Below are 8,493 nucleotides of genomic sequence, written 5' to 3'. Positions count from 1 at the left end.
GTAATCTGCTTCCACATTTTGTTTTCCATCACATATTTCACCAAGAGGTTAGATTCAAATACCTTTTACTACGAAAATAGAACCTACTTTGTTGGTTTGTACAACATAGCTTGTTGTTTAGTCACCCGGTCTCTGCACATGACCCCTTCATATTTCGCAATTTAACGTTGGCCGCCAATGTCATTAATAATGCACGAGTACCATCTAACACAAATTATATCTTTGTAAATTATCTGTAAAGCAAACTCAAAGGTATAATTTCTATGACACATAAACCATGGTATATTGGTCAAACTTATAGTCAAACTAAAACCTCAAAATGCATATGCGCCACTTAGATCCGAGGTGAAGAGAGCCTATGCTTGGACTTATCATTTCCTATCCTCTTATGATTTGACATGATAAAGAAAACAATTGCTTCTCCATGTAGCTGCACGATTTGGCGCAGACAAGCGCACAACCTCCCAACCGCGCAATTAAGACAAAATTGAGATCTCATCAATAGGCATAATTAATGAGTTCAGAAGAGGCGGCATATGTCAATAGTATGATGGTTTGGATGGGGTAGACCTATGTCTCCTTATGCATTTAATTTTCCTTTGTGGATTTTTTTAAACTATAACTTTTGATAAAAATTCTGAATCGAGATCCGTTTTCACCTTTTTAGGTATCTCTCGACAAGCTCTTCAAAACCAGATCTCATTTGTATATGCTTAGATACGTTATGAAAAGAAGCAACTTTGGTGTTATAGGAGGCACCTTTTAGTCTTGCATATAGCAACTTCATATCAAGTTCCCTACCATGACTTTTTAATTAGCCCAATGCCATTCTATGTTGGCTACTATGAACACCAAGTTGCCTAATATTATCTTAAATTCGCTACCATGACCTCCAAATTGCCTAACATTCTCCGCTATGATGACATGTGAGTATCTCAAAATTATGCCATGTTGCTCTATAATATTTTTCAGTGTTGTAGAAAACTTAAAAATTAGGAGTGACTACTTCATAATGATGTAAACAACTTAGTTTCCGAGTTGGGCAACTTAGAAACCAGGGTAGACAACTTTCACAGTGCCACAGGCAACTAATTAGCAATGATATACAACCGAGCATTACAGATAAACAACTTCATAAACTATACTTAACTTTGTTTTCGAGGTGGACAACTTTCACAACACCACAGGCAACTAATTAGTAGTAGTATGCAACTTAACATCAATGGCAAGCAGCTTCCAACATAAAGGTATGGTAGGGAACTTTAGAGGTGATGTTAGGCAACTTGATAGACATGGTAGCCAACTTAGAGGTGCATTTGGTTGATAGGCAATCATGGTAGATAATTTTAGAGGCGATGTTGCGCAACTTGACAATCATCGTATCCAACTTAGGAGAGCATTGGGTTGATAGGTAGTCATGGTAAACAGTCTACCAATAAAAATGCTTCGTGTAGCATCAAAGTTACCCCCGTAGCACCAAAGTTGTTTGTGAAAATAGTCTAAACCTACCAATAGTGGTTCTAGTTTTGAAAAGGTTGTCAAGAGAAACCTAATGGTGAAAACATATATGAATTTCAACGCACCATTCAAAAGTGGTGCCTTTTTATATTTTTCTAAAAATGACAAAACACAAATAAATGCACGTGGCTAGAGGGGGGATATTCTGCTAGGGCACCACACGAGAGGGATGGAAACTGATATTTCCTTTTTGGGTCAAGCCAACAAATGTGGGATATTATTTTTCCCTTTTTAGGTGTACAAGCCGCTAGTCAGCAACCATGCGTTGGCTAGTTGTGGCCTAAAAAATACATTTATTCGGTTTTCTACAGACGATGCAAGTATAGATCGCCACAACTAAACATGTGATTATCTTAATGTGGCGAAACAAATCTTATACTATAGACATTTTTTCTCAAAAGAACCTTAGTTTTGAAAACTACCCCTCCCTCCACAGAAAAAAATAGATATGGCAAATGAGAAACTATGCCCTAAAATACATGATGGTGATAAACATGTGGTTATCGTTCCCGTGCGTGAACGATTGAGACCTATAATTTTCTAGCACAAAACGGCATATCCTTCGGTGCGAACAATAAGCATTTTATTGTTGGTACTATTGATGTTAATATTTAAATCATTATGTCCAGTAACAACTTGGTCATAGTTCATGGAAAATCCCTATTGTAACATTATATATTATTATTAATAAAAAAGTTATTGATGCAATAACCATGCTTGATGTTTTGCTCCTGTCAGAGTAATGCTCCACATATAGGATGCATACAAGTTTTCACGGGATGATTAGACGTGGAAGGTTGTGGTTGATTTCGGTTGAGGAAGTTGGGCCCTCCCCTGAAATTTAGGAGGGAGAGATTTAGTATACATGAAAAGGTGTGTAAAACTCCCATAGTTGACTGTTAGTCTAGAATTTTTGGTCCTGTTATGATCTGACACGGTAAGCAAATACATCTCTTCAGTTTTTTTACTAATAAATGCTCAAGTAGAGATTGCCATGAGTATGAACATGTGATTCTCTCAACTATAGGCATTTATTTTGCTTTTCTTCAAATGCACTTACAAGTCCGAATAAAAACAAAACAAAAACACGTATGTTGTGAATAAGAAAATATGCCTTAAAAGCATCTCTTGCATCTCCATGTCGCTAATACATTTTTGTATTGAAGGAATTGGAATAAAAAATGCATCTGAAAGCTCCCCTTTCCCAAAAAAATTATCGACGATCATCAAAAAATATCATAACTTATAAAAGTTGCACCCCTCAATAATTTCACTGTGTTGGAGCCAAAGCCAATCGTGCTTTTACCTCTGAATCCTTCCATTGTCGGAGCTGTCGCCTCGCTGCAGTCGAAATGGATTTGTCATGCCAGAGCTCCTCCTTTGTATTTTCTGGATATTGCGGCCCACCCTTATCCGCCCACCCATTGTCATCAACCCCCTTCCCCTCGCACTAGCGCACACCTGCTTGTCCGCGCTGCTGTGCTGCTTGGACCTGATCTCAAGCGACGTTGTTGTAGTCATCACCTACAACAAGCTCGTTGTGTCGCTTGGCCCTGAGCTCCATCACACCGCTCAAGCCACATTCCTATTGGAGAAATATGCTGGCAAGAGAGATCATAAAAGAAGAGGGAGGTGAATAAAAATAAATTGTGCCACTAACATGTGGGCTCCATATATCTGATGTATATTGGGAATACGTTTATTGGGAGATAAGGGCAACTCCAACGCGAATCACCAAATCTCCATGGGCACGTTCGGATGTGTTTGTGGACAACGGGAGGGGATACAGCCATACAACCGTAGGCACCAAATGTCCACCCTGGTCCAGTTGTCTCCATTTGATGTGAATATCCAGTTCAATAGAAATCTAGCATGTGTTTGAATAGTTGCAAACATATGCAATCACAACCAGAAACACTAGATGTTTAATAAGCTTTTACATGTAATTGATCCCAAAAGCCCGCAACCTGGTTGTTCGTGCTAAAGACTCTTCGGCCGACTTGTCACCCTACATTTGCCCGAAGCGCTTCAATAGGCTAGCACGGTGATATGCCTCAAACATATTTATAATTTTTATTGTTTCTTGTCATGTTTATATCATTTTGGCACAAATTTTTATCATTTTTCTAGACTAACTTATTAACTCCTCAATGCCTATTGTTAGTAGTTGTTTTTTTTGCATGTTTTTGACTTTTAGGAAAATCAATTTTAAGGAGCTCCAAAAATCCTTAAAAAATCCAGAAATTATGTTGCATCCGGAAGCTTCCGGGAATCACCGACGTAGGGAAGGGGGCGGCCACAGCCCCCATGTGCCCCCACCATGTGGCCAGGGGCGCGTGGTGGGGCACGTAGGCCCCTTGGTACTCCGTTCCACCGCCTCTCGATGCCTATATTTACCATTCTTCCCAAAAAAACCTAAATATCAAGGAATTCTTTTGTTTCCTTCATGCGCACCTCTGTTGGGAGACCTGGGGACCTTTTCCGGTACTCTGCCAAAGGGGAAATCATCATGGTGGCCATCTCCATCAACTTGAAGGCCACGATGGTCGCTCATGAGTAGTTTTATTTGGACCATGGATCCGTAGCAGTAGCTAGTTGGTTTTCTCTCCTATGTTTCTCAATACAAAGATCACATGAGTTGCCCTACATGATTGTGATATATTTGATGTAGTCTGTTGATATGTTTGTTGTGATATGATGAATTGTCACTCTATGATCAGATTTATCGATGAATCTTTTTTAGGTTTATTTAGTTTCTTTGCTGTATAATTCTTACTGATATATACTCTTCGATCTATCTTTATCTCTTTGGCCAAGTTTGAGGGGTGATCTTCAAGTGGGAGTTGTGTATGATAGTTGGGTTCAATCTTGCAAGTAATTAATCTACTGTAGTGACAGAAAGTGGAAAGACTTGTATTGTGATGTTGCTACTAGGGATAAAAAGATGGTTGCGTAGTTGTCTTTTGAATGCATGGTGAAGATAATATATCATCTACTTCATGTCATCATACTTATTGCAATACTCTATTTTACTTAATATTTTGAGATGAATAATGGATAGCGGTCTTGAGTGAAGTATTAGCTATAGATGCAGTTGAATAGATGTGATGCTCATATGTTGATTATGCCATGGATAGTCATATTTGCAAAAACTGCAATTTAATCGATGCACAACTATAGTTGTTCACCACGCCATGCTTTTTTTGAGAGAAACCACTAGTGAACCGATGGATCCCGGTCCATCTTCCTCTTATGTTCTTTCAACCTCGATCAAACACTCTTTTCAATTCCTTGATTTTGCATTTCATTGCAATCAAATTTTCCATACACGTGCGCGTTTAATCTTTTTAACTAGCAATCTAGTGAGACTGACAACCTCGCTAGTCATGTTGGGGCCCAAGGCAGGTTTGTATTTGTCTGTGCAGGTATTGATCATCGAGCATGTTGCTAAACTTATGTGGTTTGATAAAACTTGAGGTAACTTAAGGGAAATAAGGGAAATTATTTCTTGTTATAAACCCTTGCACTTGGGGCCCAACACCTTCTTAGTTGAGAGGAAGCGAGGAAGCACACGACACTCTTGCACAATCTTCACCGCACCGGGATCTAGCTTCTATGTTTTCAAGAACAATATATTGGTGTCATGTGAAGCTGTGGCTTTGATCTCAAGCTTCTTCTCTTCGAACTTGAGTTTCTTGTTTTGCACGTCCATGAACATGTCAAACCGCTTCACCTTGTTTTCATCCTCCACCTCCTTACACTTGCCAGTTGCTTTCTCCTTATTCTCCATAATGTTCTCAAACTTCTCCATCATCTTAGCAGTCGCCCCTTCTTGATTCTCCTTCTCCAACTCCACTTCCCCAGCCCATAGTCAACTTCGTGGCTAGAGCAATCCTTCATTTTTGTTCGAATGGTTGGATCACCACCTTCATATTCATTGGTCGTGGCGGTCTTGAGGGAATAGGCAACGAAGGCGAGGAACTTGCTTTCATCCTTCAACTTCATCAACCGATGTAAAAAGAGAAAGTGCTTGATAACCCACAAGTATAGGGGATCAATTGTAGCCTTTCTCGATAAGTAAGAGTGTCGAACCTAACGAGGGGCTAAAGGTAGAATAAATATGCCCTCAAGTTCTATCAACCACCGATACAACTCTACGCACACTTAACGTTAGCTTTACCTAGAACAAGTATGAAACTAGAAGTACTTTGTAGGTGTGATAGGATAGATTTGCAAGAATAAAACTAGATGTACTTAGCGATAATAAAACTACGAGTAAATTGCAAGATAATAAAGTTAGTTGTTTAGTAGAGAGCTTTTTGTAACACAGGAAAGTTATTTGTCCCTAGGCAATCGATAACTAGACCGGTAATCATTATTGCAATTTCATATGAGGGAGAGACATGAGCTAACATACTTTCTCTACTTGGATCATATGCACCTATGATTGGAACTCTACCAAGCATCCGCAACCACCAAAGATCATTAAGGTAAAACCCAACTATAGCATTAAGTATCAAGCCCTCTTTACTCCCATACGCAACAACCCATTTACTCGGGTATGTGCTTTTGTCACTCACGCCACCCACCATAAGCGAATCATGAACATATTGCAACACCCTACAATGGGGATATCTCACGCTTGCGCAACACAGAGGGCACCATAGGACAGCACCAAAATAAAACATACAACTCAAACCAATCACGATCATCTATCAACCCAAGACAAAACATATCTACTCAAACATCATAGGATAGCCACATATCATTGGATAATAATATATAGCATTGAGCATCATGTTTAAGTAGAGATTACAGCAGTGAGAAGAGGTGTTACACCGCTGCATAGAGGGGGAGAGAGTTGGTGATGATGGCGGCGAAGTTGCTGGTGTAGATCGCCGTCACGATGATGGCCCCAGCGGTGTTCCGGCGCCACCGGGAGAGAGGGGGAGAGAGCCCCCCTCCTTCTTCTTCTTTCTTGACCTCCCCCCTAGATGGGAGGAGGGTTTCCCCTCTGGTCCATGGCCTCCATGGTGGCAGAGGGACGAGAGCCCCTCCGAGATTGGATCTCTCTCTATTTGGTGTTCGCGTTTTCTGGTCTTTCACCGTTTCTTAAATTCCCGGAGATTCGTAACTCCGATTGGGCTGAAATTTTAACATGTTTTTTATCCGGATATAAGCTTCCCTGCGGCCAAAGGACACCTCGAACCGACCTACGGGGAGGCCACAAGCTTGCTAGCCGCGCCCAGGGTAAGAGGGGCGCTCCCCTTGAGCTTGTGGGCCCCTCGGGCATCATTTCATGTTGATTCCGCTTCCCAAAAATCACATATATTCCAGAAAAAATCTCCATGATTTTTTATCACGTTTGGACTTCGTTTGATATGGATATTTTACGAAACAAAAAATATGCAACAAACGGGAACTGGCACTAGGCACTGGATCAATATGTTAGTCCCAAAAATAATATAAAATGTTGCCAAAAGTATATGAAAGTTGTAGAATATTGACATTAAACAATCAAAAATTATAGATACGATGAAGACGTATCTGAAGGAAATATGCCCTAGAGGCTATAATAAAGTTGTTATTTTATATTTCCTTATTCATGATAAATATTTATTATTCATGCTAGAATTGTATTGATCGGAAACCTGAATACATGTGTGAATACATAGACAAACACTGTGTCCCTAGTGAGCCTCTACTTGACTAGCTCGTTGATCAAATATGGTTATGGTTTCTTAGCCATGGACATGAGTTGTCATTTGATAACGGGGTCACATCATTATGAGAATGATGTGATGGACAAGACCCATCCGTTAGCTTAGCATATTGATCGTTCAGTTTTATTGCTATTGCTTTCTTTATGTCAAATACATATTCCTTCAACTATGAGATTATGCAACTCCCGGATATTGGAGGAATACCTTGTGTGCTATCAAACGTCACAGCATAATTGGGTGATTATAAAGATGCTCTACAGGTATCTCCGCAAGGTGTTTGTTGAGTTGGCATAGATTGAGATTAGGATTTGTCACTCCGAGTATCGAAGAGGTATCTCTGGGCCCTCTCGGTAATACACATCATAAGCTTGCAAGCAAATGACTAAGGAGTTAGTCATGAGGCGATGTATTACTGAACGAGCAAAGGGAGTTGCCGATAATGAGATTGAACTAGGTATGTAGATAACGACGATTGAATCTCGGGCAAGTAACATACCGATGGACAAAGGGAATTACATATGTTGTCATAAAAGTTCGGCTGATAAAGATCTTCATAGAATAGGTAGGAGCCAATATGAGCATCCAGGTTCCGCTATTGGTTATTAACTGGAGAGGTGTCTCGGTCATGTCTACATAGTTATCGAACCTATAGGGTCCGCACGCTTAACGTTCGATGACGATATTGTATTATATGAGTTATGTGATTTGGTTACGGAATGTTGTTCGGAGTTTCGGATGAGATCACAGACATGACGGGGAGTCTCGAAATGGTCGAGAGGTAAAGATTGATATATAGGATGATAGTAGTCGGACACCTGAAGTGTTCCGGAGTGTATCAGGTATTTATCGGAGTACCCGGGGGGTTACCGGAACCCCCGGGGAATATATGGGCCATATGGTCCATGATAGGGGAGCACACCAGCCCACAAGGGGTGGCGCCCCCCTATGTCAGGTGGCCGAATAGGAGAAGGAGAAGAGGGGGTTCGCCCCCCTTCCTTTCTTCTCCGATAGAAAAAAGAAAGGGGGGCGCCACTTGTGGAAACCCCAAGTAGGATTCGAATCCTACTTGGGGCGCCCCCTGGCTGCCTCTCCTCCCCTCCCACCTATATATATGTCGGGAGGGGGCGCCTAGAACACACAATATCAATTGTTAGCCATGTGTGGCACCCCCTCCATAGTTTACACCCTCGGTCATATTTTCGTAGTGCTTAGGCAAAGCCCTGCGAGGATCACTTCACCATCACCGTCACCA

Source organism: Triticum urartu, chromosome 3A (genome assembly GCF_056163025.1).
Source record: "Triticum urartu cultivar PI428250 chromosome 3A, HENAU_Tu73, whole genome shotgun sequence".
NCBI classification, from domain to species: Eukaryota; Viridiplantae; Streptophyta; class Magnoliopsida; order Poales; family Poaceae; genus Triticum; species Triticum urartu.
This window is presented reverse-complemented; position numbering follows the sequence as displayed.